Raw genomic sequence first — 22,672 nt, forward strand, 5'->3', positions numbered from 1 at the left:
GTCCTTGGTCTCAACACCCACTTCAGGATCCTGACCTCCGCATGGGGGATTTCCCCTCTTCACAACCGGTCTAAGGCAGGGTGGTTGAGACAGACAGACACTGCAATTATCCTATACTTATCCTATACCTATACTTACCTGGAGGCCGGGACATTAAATGTCTTCCAGGCAGGGATTGATAAATTCTTGATCTCACGTGGAATCAAGGGCTACGGTGAGAGTGCAGGGAAGTGGATTTGAAATGCCCATCAGCTTTGATTAAATGGTGGAGTGGACTTCATGGGCCTAATGGCCTTACTTCCACTCCTATGTCTTATGGTCTTACCCTATACCTATACTTGCCCCATACCTTTAGCTGAACACTTATTCTACTTTACCAGTCTTATACTAACCCGTCTAACCTGCTAACCTACTGAATTTTTTTCTCACTTTACCCGCTGTCAGGGGACTCAAATCTCCTGGTCTTTTAAGGCAACTCTGCTGAATGCAACTCCCGCTGAACGCATTTCCCCCTACCCCGGATTTAAGGTCTATGAATGCCCAAGCGTATAAATCATGTTGAGAGACTGTCAATACAGAGACCACTGGGATGAGGCGTCGACCGAATGTTAGGTTAATGTGAGAGGTCAAGGCAAATCTTACCTTGTGGACCCGCCTGTCTCATGTTACCGGCACAAGGTCGATCACTTACTCAGTCCTCTTAGGACCTCTGTATATATTGGTATCCCATCCTCATTGCAAAATTGTCAATTTGAGTGCTTTTTAAGCTTGAAACAAATGCACGGCATCAACAGGCAGGTAACTTGCAGTAACAGTTATTTAAGCAAGCGCTTATATATGTGGAGGATCACTCTACAAAGTCCATCTATACGTGGCGTATTGCACAGTGATGGTCTCCGTTCACTCTAGAGGGGGGTCATTCTTATATGCACAAACTTGTTCCTTAGTCAGGTAGACAGGCTAGTACAATTAATCAATTCCCCAGTCACATGTCTTAGCAACAATACTTTTTCCGTCCTTCCCCTTTTTCTATTTCACAATTCTCCTCAGAAAAACCAAAGTGAGTCCTTATCATCATTTTGCCATACTATGCAACCGTCCTCTCAAAAACACCACCACCCCCACCCCTCGCCCGCCATTGTCTCATGTGGGCAGTCAAATTTTGGACGTCCTGACTTCCAAGGCAAGATCAAAGAAATGTGATTGCCAAGGTATACTAGCTAGATTACCCTTGTCTCTGTACTAGGATATTGGCCAGTACTCCATGTTATTCTTATTCTTGCTATCATCCCTCATTCTCCCACACCAACCCCAAAGCCCCTCCCCATTATCACGTATCCTTTGTAGCCATTCACCCACTATCTATTAAGTACAGTGTTCAATGCCAGGAATATTGGTTCCTTTCTTAATGTAGTTGTGTCCTGAAAAATTCTACTTGGAAATTAAACAATGTGAAATGAATTGTATTTTCCTATACAAACAAGTTAGGTCTTAATAAATCAATACAATTGCGTTCTTTAGGATCTTTGCTGCCAGAACAAAAATGTTGTATATAATGAAACACAGGTATTATACTTTTCTAAATTCATACGTTGGTAAATGACTTAACTTTTAAAAATTAAACATAAAAAATATATAGTATAAATGTAAAACAAAATTATACTCACCAGACATCTGGTTTTGAAGTGACTGGCTCTATCTAGTGTCAAAAGTTATTGCTGGTAGTGGAAGCTGAACTTCAGTGTTTGCTGAGGACAGGTTTTGGGGGAAGGAAATGAGGAGCAGGAGAAAGAATTTCCAGTATTGAAGGGACAAAGTGTTTTAAAGGTAAGAATGGAGAGTGGGTGCAAGGAGCAGAGGGACTTTTATCGCTGAGGATAGACAATGCGGAGAAGAACAAATGAAGAAGGCCCAAAGGTGGCACTACATACTCAAAGAGTAAAAATGGAAGGTGGGAATAGACTCTGGTGAAAAGAGACATTAGCACTAAAGAGAGGAGTTTAGCAGAAAAAGTGGTTTTCAGTAGTGGGCAAAGACACTGGGCACTTGGGCAGAAAGGATGGCGGATGAAGGGGAGCAACAAAACACGTCTCTAGTGATTAGAATAGATTCCCTACAGTGCGGAAACAGGCCCTTCAGCCCAAAAGACCCTCACCACCCCTTGGTGCATCCCACCCAGACCCATCCCCCTATAACCCACACACCCCTGAACACTACAGGCAATTTAGCATGGCCGATCCACCTAGCCTGCACATCTTTGGTCAGTGCGAGGAAACCGGAGCACCCAGAGGAAACCCACACAGACACGGGGAGAATGTGCAAACTCCACACAGTTGCCCGAGGCTAGAATTGAACCCGGGTCCCTGGTGCCGTGAGGCTGCAGTGCTAACCACTGAGCCACTATACCGCCCAAAATGCAACATGTTTATTATCATTGAAACTTATTTTAATTTCAAACTTTGTTCATTGGACGTAAACAGCTAAAGTGGGATTTGCACTCTGGCCTCGAAGCATTAGCCTCTCTCTCTGTATTATCAGCTCATTACCACTATTACCTCTTCACCTACAGCTACTTAGAGACGGGAGAGGGAGGATCCAGTGGTTGTATTCCATGTTAGTACCAATGACTTGCAGTGAAGAGGCTCAGTGAGGAGATTACGCCACTGTTGAAGAGGTGAAGACATGACTGCCAAGCTGATTCAGTGTGCTGTGTGAGAGGTCAGGGACACTGATGCTTCTGGCTCCTATAGCTGTGGAAAGTGTGTATACATTCAGCTTTTGAAGGAGGTTGTTGCAACACTGAAGAAAGAACTAGATGACCTCAGGCTCATCCGAGAGAACGAGAATTTTCTGGACAGGACCTTCAGCGAAGTCATTACACCGAGGGATACCAGAAGAGAGAAGGGAAATGTCAATGAGGAAGGAAGACGTGAATGAAGTACAAGAAACCCCAGGGGAAGCATCTATTGTAAACAGGTTGACTCTCTTGGAAACTGTCGAGACAGACGACACTGCCAGTCCGAGAGGTGGACAGGTCTGCGAGTCAAAAATTGGTGTAGAGGCAGAGCCGAGGAGTCAGACATCACGGAGAGCTGTGGTAATAGGGGACTCCATTGTGAGAGGGACTGACAGGGGTTTCTGCAGCAACAGGCGGGATTTGAGGATGGTATGTTGCCTTCCTGGTGCCAGGATCTAGGAAGTCACTGATAGAGTGCAGGGAATGCTCAAGGACGAAAGTGAAGAGCCAGAGGTGGTGGTGTATATCGGCACTAATGATGTCGGGAAGAAAAGGAGGGGCATTCTACAGCAGGACTTCAGAGAACTTGGAAAAAGGCTGAAAAGCAGGACTTTGAGGGTGGTTATCTCCGGTTTGCTTCCAGTTCCTTGGGCTGGAGAGGGCAGGAACAGGGAGATAATGGACTTGAACGTGTGGTTGAGGGACTGGTGCCGGAAGCAAGGATTTAAATTCTTGGATCACTGGGGTATGTTTTGAGGTAAGGATAAATTGTTCAAGAGGGACGGTTTGCATCTTAATAGGTGGGGGACCAGCATTCTGGCAGGCAGGTTTGCCACTGCAACACAGGTGTGTTTAAACTAAGTAGTTGGGGGGAGGGGCCAAACTGGAAATTTAAGAATGAAGTTAAAGGGAAAGTGAGAATAAGAGAAGTTAAGAAAGACAACAGAATTAACGGAACAGAAAACTCAAGAAGGGATCGTACAGTATAGCCAAGTGAAATAGGGATTGATAGGAAGGGTGAGGGGACAAACAAATTAAAAATATTATATATGAATGCACGAAGCATAAGAAATAAGGTGGATGAGCTTGAGGCTCAGTTGGAAATTTGCAAGTACGATGTTGTGGGGATAACTGAGACGTGGCTTCAATTGGATAGGGCCTGTGAAATGAATATTCAAGGCTATACGTGCTATCGAAAAGCCAGAGGGGGTGGGGTGGCCCTGTTGGTGAGGAATGATATTCAGTCCCTTGCGAGGGGGGACATAGAATCAGGAGATGTGAGTCAGGATGGAGCTGAGAAATCCTAAGGGTAGAAAGACCCTAATGGGAGTTATCTACAGGCCCTCAAACAGTAGTCAGGATGTAGGGTGAAAGTTAAATCAAGAGTTGAAATTGGCCTGTCGCAAAGGTATCACTACAGTTGTTATGGGAGATTTCAACATGCGGGTAGACTGGGAGAATCAGGATGGTACTGAACCCCAAGAAAGGGAGTTTGTGGAGTGCCTCCGAGATGGATTCTTAGAACAGCTTGTACTGGAGCCTATTAGGGAGGAGGCAATTCTGGATCTGGTGTTGTGCAATGAACCGGATTTGATTAGGGACCTCAAAGTAAAGGAGCCATTAGGAGGTAGTGACCATAATATAAGTTTTTAACCTGCAGTTTGAGAGGGAGAAGGAGAATCTGAAATGTCAGTATTGCAGTTGAATAAAGGGAACTATGGAGCTATGACGAAGGAGCTGGCCAAAGTTCAATGGTACAATACCCTAGTAGGGATGACAGTGGACGAGGACTGGGAAGCTTTTAAAGAGCAACAGTGGATAACTAAAAAGGCAATACACAGAGAAAAAATGAGTTATGAAGGAAAACTGGCCAAAAATAAAAAGGAGGATAGTAAAAGCTTTTTTAGGTATGTAAAAAGAAAAAAAAATGGTTAAGACTAATATTGGGCCCTTTGAAGTCAGAAACGGGTGAATTTATTATGGGGGACAAGGAAATGGCAGAAGAGTTGAGAAGGTACTTTGGATCTGTCTTCACTATGGATGACACAAGCAATTTCCCAGATGCAATAGTGGCTGAAGGACCTAGGGTAATGGACGGACTGAAAGGAATTCATATTAGGCAGGAAATGGTGTTGGATAGACTGTTGGGTCTGAAGGCAGATAAGTCCCCGGGACCTGATGGTCTGCATCCCAGGGTACTTAAGGAGGTGGCTCTAGAAATCGTGGACGCATTGGTAATCATTTTCTAATGTTCTATAGATTCAGGATCAGTTCCTGCAGACTGGAGGGTGGTTAATGTTGTCCCACTTTTCAAGAAAGGAGGGAGAGAGAAAACAGAAAATTATAGACCGGTGAGCCTGACGTCAGTGATGGGAAAGATGCTGGAGTCAATTATAAAAGATGAAATTATGACTCATTTGGATAGCAGTAACAGAATAGGTCAGAGTCAGCATGGATTTACAAAGGGGAAAATTGTGCTTGACTAATCTTCTGGAATTTTTTGAGGATGTATCTATGAAGATTGACAAGGGAGAACCAGTGGATGTAGTGTACCTGGACTTTCAGAAAGCCTTTGATAAAGTCCCACATTGGAGATTGGTGAACAAAATTAGGGCACATGGTACTGGGGGCAAAATACTGACTTGGATTGAAAATTGGCTGGCTGACAGGAAACAAAGAGTAGTGATAAACGGGTCCCTTTCGGAATGTCAGGCGGTGACCAGTGGGGTACCACAAGGTTAAGTGCAGGGACCGCAGCTGTTTACGATATACATTTAATGATATAGACGAGGGCATTAAAAGTAATATTAGTAAATTTGCTGATGACACAAAGCTGGGTGGCAGGTGAAATGTGCGGAGGATGTTTTGAAAATACAGGGTGACTTGGACAGGCTAGGTGAGTGGACGGATGCAGGGCAGATGCAGTTTAATGTGGTTAAATATGTGGTTATCCACTTTGGCAAGGACAGGAAGGCAGGTTACTATCTCAATGGAGTCAAGTTAGGGAAAGGGGAAGTACAACGAGATCTAGGTGTTCCTGTACATCAGTCAATGAAAGCAAGCATGCAGGTACTGCAGGCAGTGAAGAAAGCTAATAGCATGCTGGCCTTCATAACAGGAGGAATTGAGTATAGGAGCAAAGAGGTCCTGCTGTAGCTCTACAGGGCCCTGGTGAGACCACACCTGGACTATTGTGTGCAGTTTTGGTCTCCAAATTTGAGGAAGGACATTCTTGCTATTGAGGGAGTGCAGTGTAGGTTCACGAGGTCAATTCCCGGAATGGCAGGACTATCATACGTTGAAAGATTGGAACGACTGGGCTTGTATACACTTGAGTTTAGAAGGATGAGAGAGGATCTGATTGAGGCGTATAAGATTATTAAGGGATTGGACACGCTGGAGGCAGGAAGCATGTTTCCGCTGATGGGTGAGTCCAGAACCAGAGGACACAGTTTAAAAATAAGGGGTAGGCCATTTAGAACAGAGTTGAGGAAAAACTTCTTCACCCAGAGAGTGGTGGATATATGGAATGTTCTGCCCCGGAAAGCAGTGGAGACCAACTCTCTGGATACTTTCAAGAAAGAGATAGGTAGAACTCTTAAAGATAGTGGAATCAAGGGTTATGGGGATAAGGCAGGAACAGGATACTGATTGTGGATGATCAGCCATGATCATAATGAATGGTGGTGCTGGCCCAAAGGGCCGAACGGCCTAATCCAGCACCTATTGTCTATTGACATAGGCAGAACTGGGAAAGTTTTCAGATAATTGACCAGAGTATAAAGAATGGCAAAGAATTATGAAAAGTTTAAATGGGAAGAGGAAATTAGAGTTTAGGAGGAAGCTAGCTAGGATTGTAAAAATGGATCATGAAAGTTTCTACCAGTATTTAAAAAGGAAAAGAAAACTATGCACTGAATGTTAGCCTTCTTGAGAACTGGGATGGGGAGTTAATAGTGGATAATAAGGATAGTGGCAGATGAAGTGAGCAAATACTTTGCTCCTCTCTTCAGTATACAAGGTACAAAAACAAATCCCATAATAGATAGAAATCAGGAGTTCTAAGACTGATGAGTTTAGCTAAATTATAATCGCAAAGGAAGTGGTGCTAAACAACTAATACAACTATGGGCTGACAAGTCTCCGGGTTCAGGTGGACTTCATCCTAGAGTCTTAAGAGATTGTTAAGGAGGTAATGGATTCATTGGTGTTAATTTTCCAAAATTCCCTTCATTCAGGAAAGGATCAATTAGACTGGAAAGTAGTAAATACAACCCTTTTATTCAAGAAGGGAGGGAGACCAATAAACAGGAAGCTATCAACCAGTTACTTTGACGTCTATGGTTGTGAAGGTGTTAGAATCAATCAGTCAAAACATTATGACAATACACTTAGTTTTATTAAAGGAAAATTGTGATTAACTGATTTATTTAAGCTCTCTGAGAGAGTGGCATGTGCTGTGGCTAAAGGGGACCTTGTACCTGTAGTGTACTTGGATTATAATTTGATAAGGTGCCACATCAAAAGTTATTGTGGAAAATAAAAGCCCATAGTGTGAGGGTAACATATTACCATGGATAAGAGATTGAATGGGATAGCCAAAAGTATGCATACATGTTCATTTGACTATTGGCAGGATGTGATGAGTGGAATCCTGCAGAGGTCTGTGCTAAGACCTCTCTCTAAAATTTAAATCAATGACTTAGATGAGAGGAGTAAAGGCATTGTAGCTAAATCCACAGATTAGGTGGGAAAATAATATGTGAAGAATCCACAAGAAAATTAGATAAAAAGAGTAAGTAGGGAAAAAAAATCAGCAAGATGGGGTGTATTGTGGGAAAATGTGAATTTGTTCATCTTGGTGGGAAGGATAAAAAGCAGACTGTTCCTTAAATGGAGAATGACTGCAGACTTCCATGGTGTAGAGGGCTTTAGGTGTTTAGATGCATGAGTCACAAAAGTTAGTATGCACGTACCACTTGTAATCAAGGAAGTTAATAGAATGCTATCCTTTATTATGAGGGGAATTGAATACAAAAATAAGGATGTTTTCTTCAGTTAAACTGGATATTGATGAGACCACATCTAGAATACTCTTATCATTTTGGTTCCTTATTTGAGAAATAATGTATATACATTGGAGGTCTCAGAAGATGTTTACTAAATTGGTAGAAGTGAGGTGGATTGAATGAACAGGTTATCTTACTCAGATAAACTGAGATAGTCTAGGTATATTTCCACGGGTGTGTAGAAGACTAAGTGGTGACCTGATTGATCTTGACCAGGGAAAGGACAGGAATGAGGAGCACCGTTTTAACATTAAGGGTCATCCTTTCAGAACAGACATGAGAAAATTTTCTTTATCTCTGAGTTTGAAATTCTGTGCCTTAGGAGGTAGCAGAGACAGGGTCATGAAATATTTTAAGGGTAGTGGTGAATAGATGCTTGTTAGGCAGGGATATTAAGAATTATTAGGTTGATAGGAAATGAAAATTTGAAATGATCTTATTTTTAAAATCAATTCAAATGTCACCATTTGCCGTGGTGGATTTGAACCCCTGCTCCCCGAGCTTTAACCTGGGTTTAAAACCAGACCGCTAGTCTAATGACATTTATTCTGTGACACAACCATGATCACATTGAATAGTGGAGAAGGCTGGATAGACCAAATGTTCTACTTATGCTGTTATTTTGTATGTTTGTATGCAACTTTGTGCTCAGTGGTCTTCCCTTGCAGGCATTTAGTTTTTGTTATTCATAGTGATAGATGCTCTAATGAAATTTCTCCCTTGCAAAGATTTTGCTTTCAAATGGACAAAATTTGTAGAACAGTGTGCACTGTTATTTCTTTTCTCCTGTGACACTGTAGGGTTGTGTGATCCAATGCAGAAATATATTGCCCATTTTTGGGCAAGTCATTAATGATAATGTATTTCATGACTTCAGGACACCCCGAAGTGCTTCATAATCAATGAAATACTTACTGAAGTGCATTCATTGTTTTTTCAGAAAAGCAATACTGTCATGTTTAAGTGACACTGAATGATGGAAGTTATGCCGTGGGCTGTTTTATGTCCTCCTGAGAAAGCAGGCAGGGGATTGGTTTAACATTTCATCTAATAGATCTTTGATCATGCAGCACTCCTTCAGTTCTGCACTGAAATATCAGCCTGGAATATGTGCTGAAGTTTCTGGTGTGTGACTTGGAAATCATCACTTCTGATAGCTGTGTGAGTCCAACCAATAAGCTGAGGCTAAGTTTAGGACCTGGCATTAAAGAGAGAGATTCTGTTATGGGAAAAATGTTACACACCACAAAAGCAGTTACTGAAGGATAGAAATAGAACCAATCTTTAAAGACTTTTGCAAACATTTACTTACCGTTAGATTAGAAAGCATGTCCTAACCCAACAATAGTTGCTGTCATGGATGCATCTGTTCATGCCAATATTGGTCGGAATGACTGTCTTGTCTTTTTTTTGTGACCAAGTCTCAATTCCACCCTAAGGATACCTTCCGTTGTGTTCTGCGGGGCTCCCACCAAGCTAAATTGAATAGATTTCAAACAAATCTTGCACTTTAAAACTGTATATGCATAAGACACTGAGCTACCTGTGGCAGCAGAATTGTATTCAACCGTGATCTGTAACCTCATCGTTTGATATATCCTCCATTTCACCATTAACGGCAAGCCAAGATTTCAAACTTGGCTCAATGAAGAGTTCAGGAGGGCATGTGTGGAACAGCACCAGGCATTCCTAAAAATGAGGTGTTACCTGGTGTTATAATAAAGGGAAGCAGCTATACTAAACTGCCTGAGGGCATGGGATAGTCAGAACTAAGCGATCCCACAATGAACAAGTCAACCTGCCACATCCAACAACAGGAGGATAAAGCTTCACAAATATTTCCATTATAAATGATTGGGGAACCAACACAGCAGTGCAAAATACAAAGCAGAAGCGCTTGCAGTCATCATTGGCCTGAAGTGCTGAATGGGTGATCCATCTTGCCCACCTCTTGAGATCCCTAGCATCACAGATCTCTGTAGTGTATTTGATGAGTATGGCAAACAGTCAGTTTAAGACACATTACATCATTGGTCATTTTGGAGGGAGACAGCTTAGTCTAACCTTGTGCCTGTGGTCTGTACACTTCTGTAATAAAGTTCCTGCTGTTGTTGAACGCTTTGGCCTCCTGGTCCTTTTGTGAAATGTAACATAAGAAAACTGACAACAAAAATAAAACTACTTCAAGATCCACTGGGTCAATGCACTCATTAGGGGAAAGGAAACAATCATGGGCCTAACTGCAGATAATTTAGGGTCTTTGATGAAAAGAAGTCAAAATACCCCATTTGATGCATAAAAGCACATACAGTTAACAAGGGGATGAAAATGTAATTCACCTGGGGGGAAAAGGATGAACAGTGCTGAATAAACCTTGCCACATGTTTCACCCTGAAGGAACACTGAGTAATAAGTACCATACTTAGAGGAAAACATTTTGAATTAAGGATGTAGTCTCAGAAGTAAAAACAAAAGGCTACCTCAGGAATACTTGTTTTAGACAAGAAGAAACAAGATAATGATACAATTTTTGGGGTACATTGTGTTACACAGGCCTTAGTGTTTAAAAAAATAAATGGAAAGAAATTTTGGCCCTGTGGAACTGTGTGATGAAAGTAGAGAGCTGGAATATCCACTCAGTGATTCCATTATTTTATTCAAGTTAACAAAGGTATAAGCATCTGTGTTCCTGAGCATTATGGGGGAATTGGAGGGGGTGAATTTTTGAATTTCCTGATAAATCTGGTTTTGTCACAGAAGCTGAATTCCAAAATATATGAAGAAATATAAGAAATCCTACAGAACTATTTTTATTAAAGCCATTAGTGATAGCTGAAAGAGATGTTAGGAACTGCCGATGCTGGAGAAGCTGAGGTAACATGGTGTGAAGCTGGATGAACACAGCAGGCCAAGCAGCATCAGAGGAGCAGGAAAGTTGACATTTTGGGTCGAGACCCTTCTTCAGAAATGGGGGAGGGGAAAGAGATTCTGAAATAAATAGGGAGAGAGGGGGAGGTGGATAGAAGATGGATAAAGGAGAAGATAGGGTGAGAGGAGACAGACAGGTGAAAGAAGAGGGGTCTCGACCCAAAACGTCAACTTTTCTGCTCCTCTGCTGCTTGACCAGCTGTGTTCATCCAGCTTCACACCATGTCACACTAGTGATAGCTGAAAGGTTCAGATTCCACAAATGCAACCAGCCTGATGGTGAATCTACCTTTACAGTTCATAGTGATTTTATAGAAGTTGGCAAAATCCTGTGCAATCTGAGAGAACTTCAGTGATGTCATCAGAGTTACACTGGTGTGTGGTTTATGATGTGAAGCATTCCAGAAGTGATTTACTGATGGAAAGGAATTTAGACTTAGTCTTGATGAATCTAGCAACGAAAGAAGCTCAACAGCTAAGCTTCTATGTGAGAGTTCACAAAATGGCTACTGAAAGATGAGCACTAATATAGATTCAAAATTGTCATCAGTGGAAAAATAGGTTAGCAGCAGATTGCTTGCATAAAAAGTATCTCGACTGGCTACATAGGGAGCAGTGTACTGAAATAAATTCAGAACTATTGCTGGAAATTGAGACGTTGATGAAGCCTTACATGTCACACTCATTAGGACAAAGGCAACCGTGTCAAACTTCAAACAATCATACGTTAGGAGCACAAGTTAACTCTGGCCAAGATGTTGGCATGGTGTAAGCAATAGAAGATTATCAGTACCTCTTACTTTCAGCCATACAAGTAATCTTTAGGCTTGAATCTTTTTCTGTTATTTGTGGAGAACAGCTGCCTCAATGTGAATGTAAATTACTTTAGCAAGCGTAAATGAGCCATCTTATGAGTTTGACTCAACATCTGAAATTGTTTGTTAGTTTATCAATTGTACTAAACCCATTTCAGATTATTGGACAAGCTTGTAAAGCCACAGCCTGGAACTTACTCCCAGGAAAGATACAAGTTAGGCCCGTTCCCGAGTTTTAAATGCAAGTATACATCCAAACTTACTTTTGTAACACATCTATGACTCCTAGAGGGCAGTGTGTTTTCCAGGGTGCAGTTTGCAAGTCTCAGCTGTGTTCAGACATGGGTTCAACCAAGTTGGGGCCGGAGGCATGCTTTCACCATTCCCACTGCAGCAAAAGATCAGGTAAAGCCATGAGTCCCAACCATCTGTTTGGAAACAAGCCTGAGAGGCCGCTGTTGGTGAACTGCTTTCCTTTCACTAAGTACTGTTAGCACTTTCCGTGAACAGGGCTGCATATTCCTAGTGAAACAGACTTTCAATGATGTGTGAGGTAGTAAGAACTGCTGATACTGGAGTCAAAGATAACAGTGTGGAGCTAGGGGAACAGAACAGGCCAAGCAGTATCAGAGGAGCAGGAAAGCTGACGTTTCAGGTAGGGACCCTTCTGTGTTCCTTGTTCTGGCCTATACTTTGAGTACCTTGCTACATCATCAATCTTTTGCTGCTTACCCCTGAAAGTTATATGCTTTTTTTTGCAAAAGTCAGTAACAGCTCACACAGTGCTGCTTTGGCAAGGTACAGAAATGACACCCTGCATCCTAAATTCAGGAAACCAAGATGTAGAATCAGTATGTGTAGAAAGGAAATGTGATAAAGGCAAGAAGTCACTTTTTTTTTAGAAGTGATGCGCAGACCTTCAAGTGGTAAACCTGTGGTAGGATGGAGAATAAAAGAAGAAATAAAGGAGCTTATCAGAAAGTCATGGCAATAATCATGGGCTGTTTCATTCTTGGTGACCAGCAATCTAGAACACCCAGATTGATGCGACGATCTAGAAGATGCAAAAGTGCCTCTTCTGTCTCAGGAGGCTAAGAAATTTGGCATGTCTGTAAGGACCCTCACGAACGTTTATAGATGCACCATAGAAAGCATTTTATCTGGATGCATCACAGTTTGTGCAACTGCTCTGTCCAGGATCACAAGAAATTGCTGCAAGTTATGAACACAAGCTAACCTCCCACCCATTGACTCCATCTACACTTCTCATGCTGTGGGAAGACTCCCAATATAATCAAAGATTCCTCCCACCCTAGTTATAATCTGTTCCAACCTCTTCCGTCAAGCAAGTTACAAAAGCTGAAACACACATACCAACAGATTCAAGAACAGTTTCTTTCCTGCTGTAATTAGACTGCTGAATGGACTTCTCAAATTTCAAATCTAATGTTGATCGATCTTTCTTTTTGTACACCTGTGCAGCAGTAAATTTGTATGCCTCACTTTGTTCAATCACCCTATGATCTGTATGGCCTTGTATGGTATGATCTGCCTGTACTGCATGAAAGACAGAACTTTTCACTGTACTCAGGCACACACAACGATAATAAATCAAATCAAATCAAAGATTGAAAAGATAAAGAGTTACAAGTTAGTTTCTTACAAGAACACATTCAGGAGGTATTCCAAGAGCAGACTATGCAAAATCTATATTTTACAATGAAATAGAATTACTTAGTGAAGGTGACACTAGAGAGCAGCAACCATAATATTTTTGAATTTTCCATTCAATGTGAAGGAAAGAGGAGTGGGTCTAAAACTATATTTTACAAGTTAAACAAGGGCATATATGAGGGCATGAAATATGAGTTGACTAGAATGTTCCAGCAAATTAGATTGAAGGATAGGCGATAGAGATGCAGTGACAGACATTTCAGGGACATTTCAGAATACTGAGAATAAATACATTCCAAAGAGTAAGAAAAATTCCAAAGGACTGACACACAATCTGTGGTTAACAAGGAATGTTAAAGATAATGTCAAATTGAAAGAAACAATAAAGATTATGGACAACAGGAGACTGGACAAAAATATAACGAACGGCACACATCACTGAAATAGACCCAGAGATAATGGGAACTGCAGATGCTGGAGAATCCGAGATAACAAAGTGTGGAGCTGGATGAACACAGCAGGCCAAGCAGCATCTCAGGAGCACAAAAGCTGACATTTCGTCCTAGACCCTTCGTCAGAAAAGGCGGATGGGGAAAGGATTCTGAAATAAATAGGGAGAGAGAGGGAGGCGGACCGAAGATGGATAGAGGAGAAGGTAGGTGCAGAGGAGAGTATAGGTAGGGAGGGGATAGGTCAGTCCAGGGAGGACAGACAGGTCAAGGGGGCGGGATGAGTTTAGTAGATAGGAAATGGATGTGTGGCTTGACGTGGGAGGAGCGGATGGGTGAGAGGAATAACAGGTTAGGGAGGTGGGGATGAGCCGGGCTGGTTATGGGATGCAGTGGGGGGAGGGGAGATTTTGAAGCTGGTGAAAGCCACGTTGATACCTTTGGGCTACAGGATTCCCAAGCGGAATATGAGTTGTTGTTCCTGCAACCTACGGGTGGCGTCATTATGGCACTCAGGAGACCCAGGAGGGACATGTCATCTAAGGAATGGGAGGGAGAGTTAAAATGGTTTGCGACTGGGTGGTGCAGTTGTTTATTGTGAACTGAGCATAGGTGTTCCGCTAAGTGGTCCCCAAGCCTCCACTTGGTTTCCCCAGTGTAGAGGAAGCCGTGCCGGGTACAGTGGGTGCAGTATACCACATTGGCTGATGTGCAGGTGAACATCTTGATGTGGAAAGTCATCTTGGGGCCTGGGATGGGGGTGACGGAGGGGGTGTGGGGACAGGTATAGCACTTCCTGCGGTTGCAGGGGTAAGTGCCGGGTGTGGTGGGGTTGGAGAGGAGTGTGGAGTGGACAAGGGAATCATGGAGACAGTGGTCTCTCTGGAAGGCAGACAAAGATGTGGATGGAAAAAAATGTCTTTAGTGGTGGGGTCAGATTGTAGATGGCAGAAGTGTCGGAGGATGATGCGTTGTATCCAGAGGTTTGTAGGGTGGAATGTGAGGACGAGGGGGATTCTCCTTTGGCAGCTATTGCTGGGGCGGGGTGTGAGGGATGCATTGCGGGAAATGTGGGAGACACAGTCAAGGGTGTTCTCGACCACCGTGGGGGGGATGTTGCGGGTCTTGAAGAACGAGGACATCTGGGATGTACGGGAGTGGAATGCCTCATTCTGGGAGCAGATGCGGCGGAGGCAAAGGAATTGGGAATAGGGGATGGAATTTTTGCAGGAAGGTGGGTTGGAGGAGTTGTATTCCAAGTAGCTGTGGGAGGCGGTGGGCTTGAAATAGACATCGGTTTCTAGGTGGTTGCCTGAGATGGAGACAGAGAGGTCCAGGTGAACTTGGGGTTGGGGTGGAAGGTGTTGGTGAAGTGGATGAACTGTTCCAAGCTCCTCTTGGGAGCACAAGGCGGTGCCAATACAGTCATCAATGTAACGGAGGAAGAGATGGGATTTAGGGCCAGTGTAGGTGCGGAAGAGGGACTGTTCCACGTAACCTACAAAGAGGCGGGCATAGCTTGGGCCCATGCAGGTACCCATGGCCACCCCCTTTGTCTGTAGGAAATGGGAGGAATTGAAGGAGAAGTCGTTGAGGGTGAGGACGAGTTTGGTTAGGCAGATGAGGGTGTCGGTGGAGGGGGACTGGTCGGGTCTGTGGGACAGGAAGAAGTGGAGGGCCTTTAGGCCACCTGTATCGGGAATGCAGGTGTATAGGGACTGGACATCCATGGTGAAAATGAGGTGAGGACTGTGGAATTGGAAGCTTTGGAGGAGGTAGAGGGTGTGTGTGGTGTCGCGGACGTAGGTAGGGAGTTCCTGGACCATGGGGGAGAAAATGGAGTCCAGGTAGGTGGAGAGGAGTTCGGTGGGACATGAGCAGGCGGAGACAATGGGTCGACCAGGGCAGGCAGGTTTATGGATTTTGGGAAGGAGATAGAAGCACACAGTATGGGGTTGGGGAACAATGAGGTAGGCGGCTGTGGGTGTGAGGTCACCTGAGGTGATGAGGTTGTGAATAGTTTGGGAGTCCATAAACCCTTCCTGTTTATATACCCACCCAGATGCCTTTCAAATGTTGTACTTGTACCAGCTTCCACCACTTTCTCTGGCTGCTCATTCCATACATACACTACTCTTTGCGTGAAAGTTATCCCTCAGGTCCTTTTTAAGTGTTTCTCCTTTCAACTTAAACCTATGCCCTCTAGTTTTGGATTCACTCAGCCTAGGAAAAGGATCTTTAGCTGTTCACCATATCCAGACCTCTCATGATTGTCTAAACCTTTAAGTTCATCCCTCAGCCTCTAACTTTCCAGGGGGAAAAAAAACTCACAGGGCTATTGAGCTTTCCCATTTCAAGCAAACCCTCCAGGCCCGGCAGCATCCTTGTAAATCTTTTCTGCATCCTCTCAAATTTAACATCTTTCCTTTTTGAGGGTGACTAGAATTATATGCAGTATTCTAAAACGGATTCAGCAATGTCCTATGCAGTGTCAATATGAAATCCGATCACATAGTTTTGTTATTAAACATACCGCTCATTTTTTGGCAATATCAATTGATATTGGGTTGCTCAGTTATTGAATGACAAGCCAGTAGGAACAATGGTGGACATTGGAGTGGCAGTTGCATTGATATCTCCAAAGTATGTATCCGTTGAGTCTTATTGCATGACAACCTTAAAAAGTTGTATTAAGAATATACTCAGGCAAAGTGGTGCCTTTATGGAGTTGCATCAATACCAATGTTGAGTTATTCAGTCAGTTTGAAGTTTTGTGGATTAAAGTCTGTGCATAAATCCATGGGACCTGAACAAGTGTATCCTAGGACATTGCGGGAAGCTAGGGAAGAAATTGCAGGCCCCCTAGCAGAGAGATTTATATCATCGATCGCCTTGGGTGAGGTGCCAGAAGCCTGAAGCGTAGCTAATATGTACCTTTATTTAAGAGGCTACAAAGAACAGCCAAACAACTATAGACTGTTGAGTCTAACATCAGTGTTCGGTAAATTGTTAGAGGGGATACTGGGATAATGAGAGACAGAATTTACATGCATTTGGAGAGGCAAGGGCTGATTAGGAATAGTCAGCATGGTTTTGTACGTATCTCACAAACCTGATTGAGTTTTTTGAAGATATCAACAAGAAGATAGATTAATGTGGAATGGTAGATGTTGTCTACATGGATCTAATGTTTGACAAGGTTACGCATGACATGTCCATCATGGGCCTCCTGCAGTGCCACAATGATGCCACCCGAAGGTTGCAGGAACAGCAACTCCTATTCCGCTTGGGAACCCTGCAGCCCAATGGTATCAATGTGGACTTCACCAGCTTTAAAATCTCGCCTTCCCCCCCCGCCGCATCCCTAAACCAGCCCAGTTCGTCCCCTCCCCCCACTGCACCACACAACCAGCCCAGCTCTCCCCCTCCACCCACTGCATCCCAAAACCAGTCCAACCTGTCTCTGCCTCCCTAACCTGTTCTTCCTCTCACCCATCCCTTCCTCCCACCCCAAGCCGCACCCCCATCTACCTACTAACCTCATCCCACCTCCTTGACCTGTCCATCTTCCCTGGACTGACCTATCCCCTCCCTACCTCCCCACCTATACTCTCTCTACCTATCTTCTTTTCTCTCCATCTTCGGTCCGCCTCCCCCTCTCTCCCTATTTATTCCAGAACCCTCACCCCATCCCCCTGTCTGATGAAGGGTCTAGGCCCAAAACGTCAGCTTTTGTGCCCCTGAGATGCTGCTTGGCCTGCTGTGTTCATCCAGCCTCACATTTTATTATCTTGGATTCTCCAGCATCTGCAGTTCCCATTATCACTTACGCATGGTTAGATTGGTTAGTAAAGTTAGTTCACATGAGATCTAGGGTGAGCTAGCCAACTGGATACAGGATTGGCTAGGTGATAGGAGATAGAGGGTGATGGTAGAGGGTTGTTTTTTGGACTGGAGGTGTATGACCAGAGATGTTCCACCGGAATCGGCGCTGGGTCCACTGTTTGTCATTTATATAAACAATTTGGATGAGAATATAGGAAGCGTGGTTAATGAGTTTGCAGATGACACCAAAATTGGTGGTATAGTAGGCAATGAAGAAGGTTATCTAAGATTACAATGGGATCTTGATCAGCTGGACCAGTGGGCTGAGGAGTGGCAGATGGAGTTTAATTCAGAAAAATGCAAGGTGTTGCAATTTGGTAAGCCAAACCAGGGCAGAACTTGCACAGTAAATGGTAGAACCTTGTGGAGTGTTGTCAAGCAGAGAGACCTAGCATTCCTTGAAAGTGGTGTGACAAGATAGAGTGGTGAAGGCATTTGGCTTGCTTGCATTTATAGCACAGACCACTGAGTAAAGGAATTGAGATGTCATGTTGTGGCTGTACAGGACATTGACGCCACTTTTAGAGTACTGCGTACAATTCTAGTTGCCTTGCTGTAGGAAGGATATTATTAAACTGGAAAGGGTACAGAAAAGATTTACAAGGGTATTACTCGGACTGAAAGTTTGAGTTATAAGGATAGGCTGGGACTTTTTCCCTGGAGCATAGGAGATCGAGGGGTGACCTTTTATAGAGATTTATAAAATCATGAGCGGCGTAGATAAAGTGAATAGTAAAGGCCTTTTTTTTCTCTAGGGTAGGGGACTTCATAATTAGAGGGCATAGGTTTAAGGTAAGAGGAGAAAGATTTAAAGGAAACTTCTTCACACAGAGTGGGGTGTGTATGGAATGAACTTACCAGAGGAAGTGGTAGATGCAGGTACAATTACAACATTTAAAAGACGTATGGACAGGCACATAAACAGAAAAGGTTAATAGACATATTGGCCAAATGGGGCAAATGGGACTAGTTTAGTTTGGAAAACTTGATCAGCATGAATTGAAGGATCAAACAATCTGCTTCTGTGCTATACGATGCTCTGAAATTATTTATTCTTAGCACGGTATCAAAGAAAATTTTCCGTCTTTATGGGGAAGAACATGATTGCACAAAATCAAACTCAACTGGGTTGAAGTAAATTGTTTGTCTGATTCCGAGACTGGCCTATCATAAATTCTGTAAAACATGTCTTATTTTCAATTGCGTTCTGTGGAAGAGTGGGAAAAGATCTCTGTTAAATTAAAAATTGCAAATGTGAATCAAACAAAATATTGCAAGACTAAATCAGTGCCTTATGCATTCAGACCAAAGGTTAAGGCAGAACTAGAGACATTGGTCAAGACAGGAGGCTTTGAACCTGCAAATGTGAGTGATTGAACCACTTCCGTCATTCCAGTTAAGAAGAAAGATGGATTGGTACGCATCTGTGGTGATTTAAAGGTCTGTATTATACCAGTACTATGCGCTGCACCGTGTCATTTGCTTTTAATCGATGACCTATTTGCTAGACTAGTTGGAGGCCACCTTTTTTAGTAAAATTGATCTGAAACTGTTCTGACAAAAAAAATAGTCACTGGAATGAAAACATTAACTTAGTTTTCTCTCCATTGATGTTGCCTGCTGAATTTCACCAGCAGTTCCTGCTTTTATTTCAGATTTCCAGCATTCGCAGTTCTTTGTTTTATTGATCTTAGTCAAGCCTATCTCCAGATGAATGTTGATATCAAAGATATATTTGATGACCGTGACATACGGCAGACTGTAGGGGGTCCCTGGTTTATGAACATTTGACTTATATTTATGATCGTAATGCTGTAGAGGGTATAATTTCAAAGATCCGACATACAGACATTTCCTGTACTTAAGAACAGATGCTTTACATTGTCCTGCATTTGGTTCTGACATGCGTTCAAATTGACTTAACAATGGACTCCAGAGTGGAACCCATTTGCAATACAGGGACAGAGATAATGGGAACTGCAGATGCTGGAGATTCCAAGATAATAAAATGTGAGGCTGGATGAACACAGCAGGCCAAGCAGCATCTCAGGAGCACAAAAGCTGACGTTTCGGGCCTTGACCCTTCATCAGAGAGGGGGATGGGGGGAGGGAACTGGAATAAATAGGGAGAGAGGGGGAGGCGGACCGAAGATGGAGAGTAAAGAAGATAGGTGGAGAGGGTGTAGGTGGGGAGGTAGGGAGGGGATAGGTCAGTCCAGGGAAGACGGACAGGTCAAGGAGGTGGGATGAGGTTAGTAGGTAGCTGGGGGACCGAAGATGGAGAGTAAAGAAGATAGGTGGAGAGGGTGTAGGTGGGGAGGTAGGGAGGTAGGGAGGTAGCCCTCAGCTACCTACTAACCTCATCCCACCTCCTTGACCTGTCCGTCTTCCCTGGACTGACCTATCCCCTCCCTACCTCCCCACCTACACCCTCTCCACCTATCTTCTTTACTCTCCATCTTCGGTCCGCCTCCCCCTCTCTCCCTATTTATTCCAGTTCCCTCCCCCCATCCCCCTCTCTGATGAAGGGTCAAGGCCCGAAACGTCAGCTTTTGTGCTCCTGAGATGCTGCTTGGCCTGCTGTGTTCATCCAGCCTCACATTTTATTATCTTGCAATACAGGGACAGCCTGTATTCATATACAAGTGACTTCCATTTGGAATCACAGCTACAATCACATCCAGCTGCATCATTTACCTGCTGTCTGAAAACAAGAGTAAAACTCAAACTTGGAATGTGCAATATATGAATCCTCATGGATAGTGAGCAAAAAAGCCATCTGGAATAGGGCGACAGTAAGAACTGCTGATGCTGGAGTCAGAGATAGCACAATGTGGAGCTGGAGGAACACAGCAAGCCAGGCAGCATAAGAGGAGCAGGAAAGCTGACGTCAGTTTTCCTCCCCAAGGTATATCAAGTGTACATGTCACTCTGGTGGCATTGTCCCTTCATGGTAACCAGTGTGCTGCTTATAATCAATGACCCCAATCTCCTGCCTGACTCCTTTCTTCCTTTCCTATGGTTTCTTTCCAGAATTCGTGGTCTCCATGGAGGATAATCTTACCCTCAGGATACTGGTGAATGTGATATAGTACAAGTCTTCCTTGGATTGATCTATTGCATTAAAGTTGGAGCACAGGAGGCACAACATTGTCTTCTGTTTCTTGGCAGATTGTACAAGAATCACCAAATGATCGTTGATGCCAACACTGAGCTCCAAAGATCAAGTCATTGTTGGTAGCCAACTCAGTTCCAGTGTCCTGGGCTGATCCTTGAGTTTTTCTTCTCCAGCAGAAGGTGCAATCGCCATCTTTACCCTCAGCTGCCTTTCACCTACTCTTTGAGCCTCCTGCAAAGCAGCACTATCAATGTTGAAAAGCCCAAGTTCACAATGAGGGAAGTTCTTGTTGGAGGCCAGGCAGCATCAGAGGAGTAGGAAAGCGTCAGCTGCTGTGTCGCCCCAGCTCCACACTGTGTTATGTCTGGAACGAAAAAATCTTGTATGCTTTCAATAAGGTCGCCTCTCATTGTTTAATATTCCAATGAGCATAGGACCAACCTACTCGGCCTCTCCTCATAAGACTGTGTCCCTCCATACCTGGTATCAGCCTAGTGAACCTTTTCTGGTCTGCTTCTAATGCTAGTATCTTCCCATAGATATTGTTCACGGTATTCCAGCTGTGGTCTGACTAGTGGCTTGTATAGTTTTAGCAAAATCTTCCTACTTTTGCACTCTATTACCCTTTCAAATAAAGGCCAATATTCCACATGACTTCCTTATTAAGTGCTGAACTTGAATGCTAGTTTTTTGTGATTAGATTAGATTAGATTAGCTTCCCTACAGTGTGGAAACAGGCCCTTCAGCCCAACAAGTCCACACCTCTGCTTGGAGCATTCAACCTGAACCATCCCTCTACAACCCACACACCCCTAAACACTACAGGAAATTTAGCATGGCCGATCCACCTAACCTGCATATCTTTGGACTGTGGGAGGAAACCAGAGCACCCGGAGGAAACCCACACAGACATGGGGAGAATGTGCAAACTCCACATCGACAGTTGCCTGAGGCTGGAATTGAACCCGGGTCCCTGGCACTGTGAGGCTGCAGTGCTAACCGCTGAGCCACCGTGCCGCCCCAATTGAGGTCTATAATGAGGTCCACCTGGCTGACCTTGTCACAGTCACTACATTCCTCTCCCTCTAAGTCCAGGGATACAGGCCTGCTGTTTATCTTGTAGGCTATTCTGGGGAGTTTTCGCACGGAGTCCAGATCCTCTGACTCAGCCTTGGATATGGGCAGCGTGTACTGGACCATAACCTGCCTCTTGCACCAGGAGTCTTAGTGAAAATTCATTCTTTCTCTTCTTCTGATAGTAAAGGCATTGAGGCTACAACATTCACCATGTCATTCTCAGACTCTGAGGTTTATTCAGCGCTAGGGGGGTGAACTCACAGGGTCCTACAGGCTTTCCAGTTGTTCTCAGGGTTTGAGTATGTTTTACTCCTGCTCTATTTGTGAGTTTGCAGCTTTCCTGTAGTCCTCATGCTTTCCCAGAAATGGCAACTGACTTCACATCAACCTTGCCTCTTACTTGTGCAAGGTCTTTTCCATGGTTTTGGCACAAAACTTAATCCCATGAAGTAAACTGTCTCTCTTGCTTAGAGGAGTCTTGTGTCTAACATTGGCATTTCTAATGCCATTTTACTTCACCTCAGGTCCAGGATGATCAGAATTAACCTGGTATGGAGTATTTTCCCCATTAGCAACTCCACTAGAGCTGCCCCTGTAGCTGCATGGAGGGTGGTCCAATAACCAAATAGGAAACAAGACAGTTTGTTATCAAGTGAAGCTGTAGGCTGTTTCTTTAAATCTGCTTTCAAAGTTGGACTGCTCTTTCCACCAGACCATCGACTGATGAATGGTGTGGAGCTGTCCTAATGTGCCGAATGCCATTCGACTTTAGGAAATACTTGAATTCACTGCTGGTAAATGATGGCCTATTGCCTGGGAGTTTATATATTGCAAAAGATGCTAGCAGTGTTACTATCGGTGTCCCCATGTTTGACAAATGAACACTATGCATGCCCAACCATTTTGAGTGGGCGTCAAAA

General features: G+C 43.7%; 1 protein-coding gene across 3 annotated transcripts in view; it reads left to right on the forward strand.

Annotated features, from left to right (window-relative positions):
- The window catches only part of unc93a (unc-93 homolog A), a 148,920-nt gene that overhangs the window by 16,876 nt on the left and 109,372 nt on the right, over window positions 1-22,672 (forward strand). Inside the window, exon 2 of one of the 3 annotated variants that reach the window (XM_059648434.1) lies at window positions 18,862-18,997. The exons of the other annotated variants lie outside the window; for them this stretch is intronic. The gene's annotated coding sequence lies outside the window, so the exon portion shown is untranslated. The remainder of the gene's footprint in view (window positions 1-18,861; window positions 18,998-22,672) is intronic. 3 annotated transcript variants of the gene reach the window in all.

This window comes from Stegostoma tigrinum, chromosome 9 (genome assembly GCF_030684315.1).
Source record: "Stegostoma tigrinum isolate sSteTig4 chromosome 9, sSteTig4.hap1, whole genome shotgun sequence".
Classification (NCBI taxonomy): domain Eukaryota; kingdom Metazoa; phylum Chordata; class Chondrichthyes; order Orectolobiformes; family Stegostomatidae; genus Stegostoma; species Stegostoma tigrinum.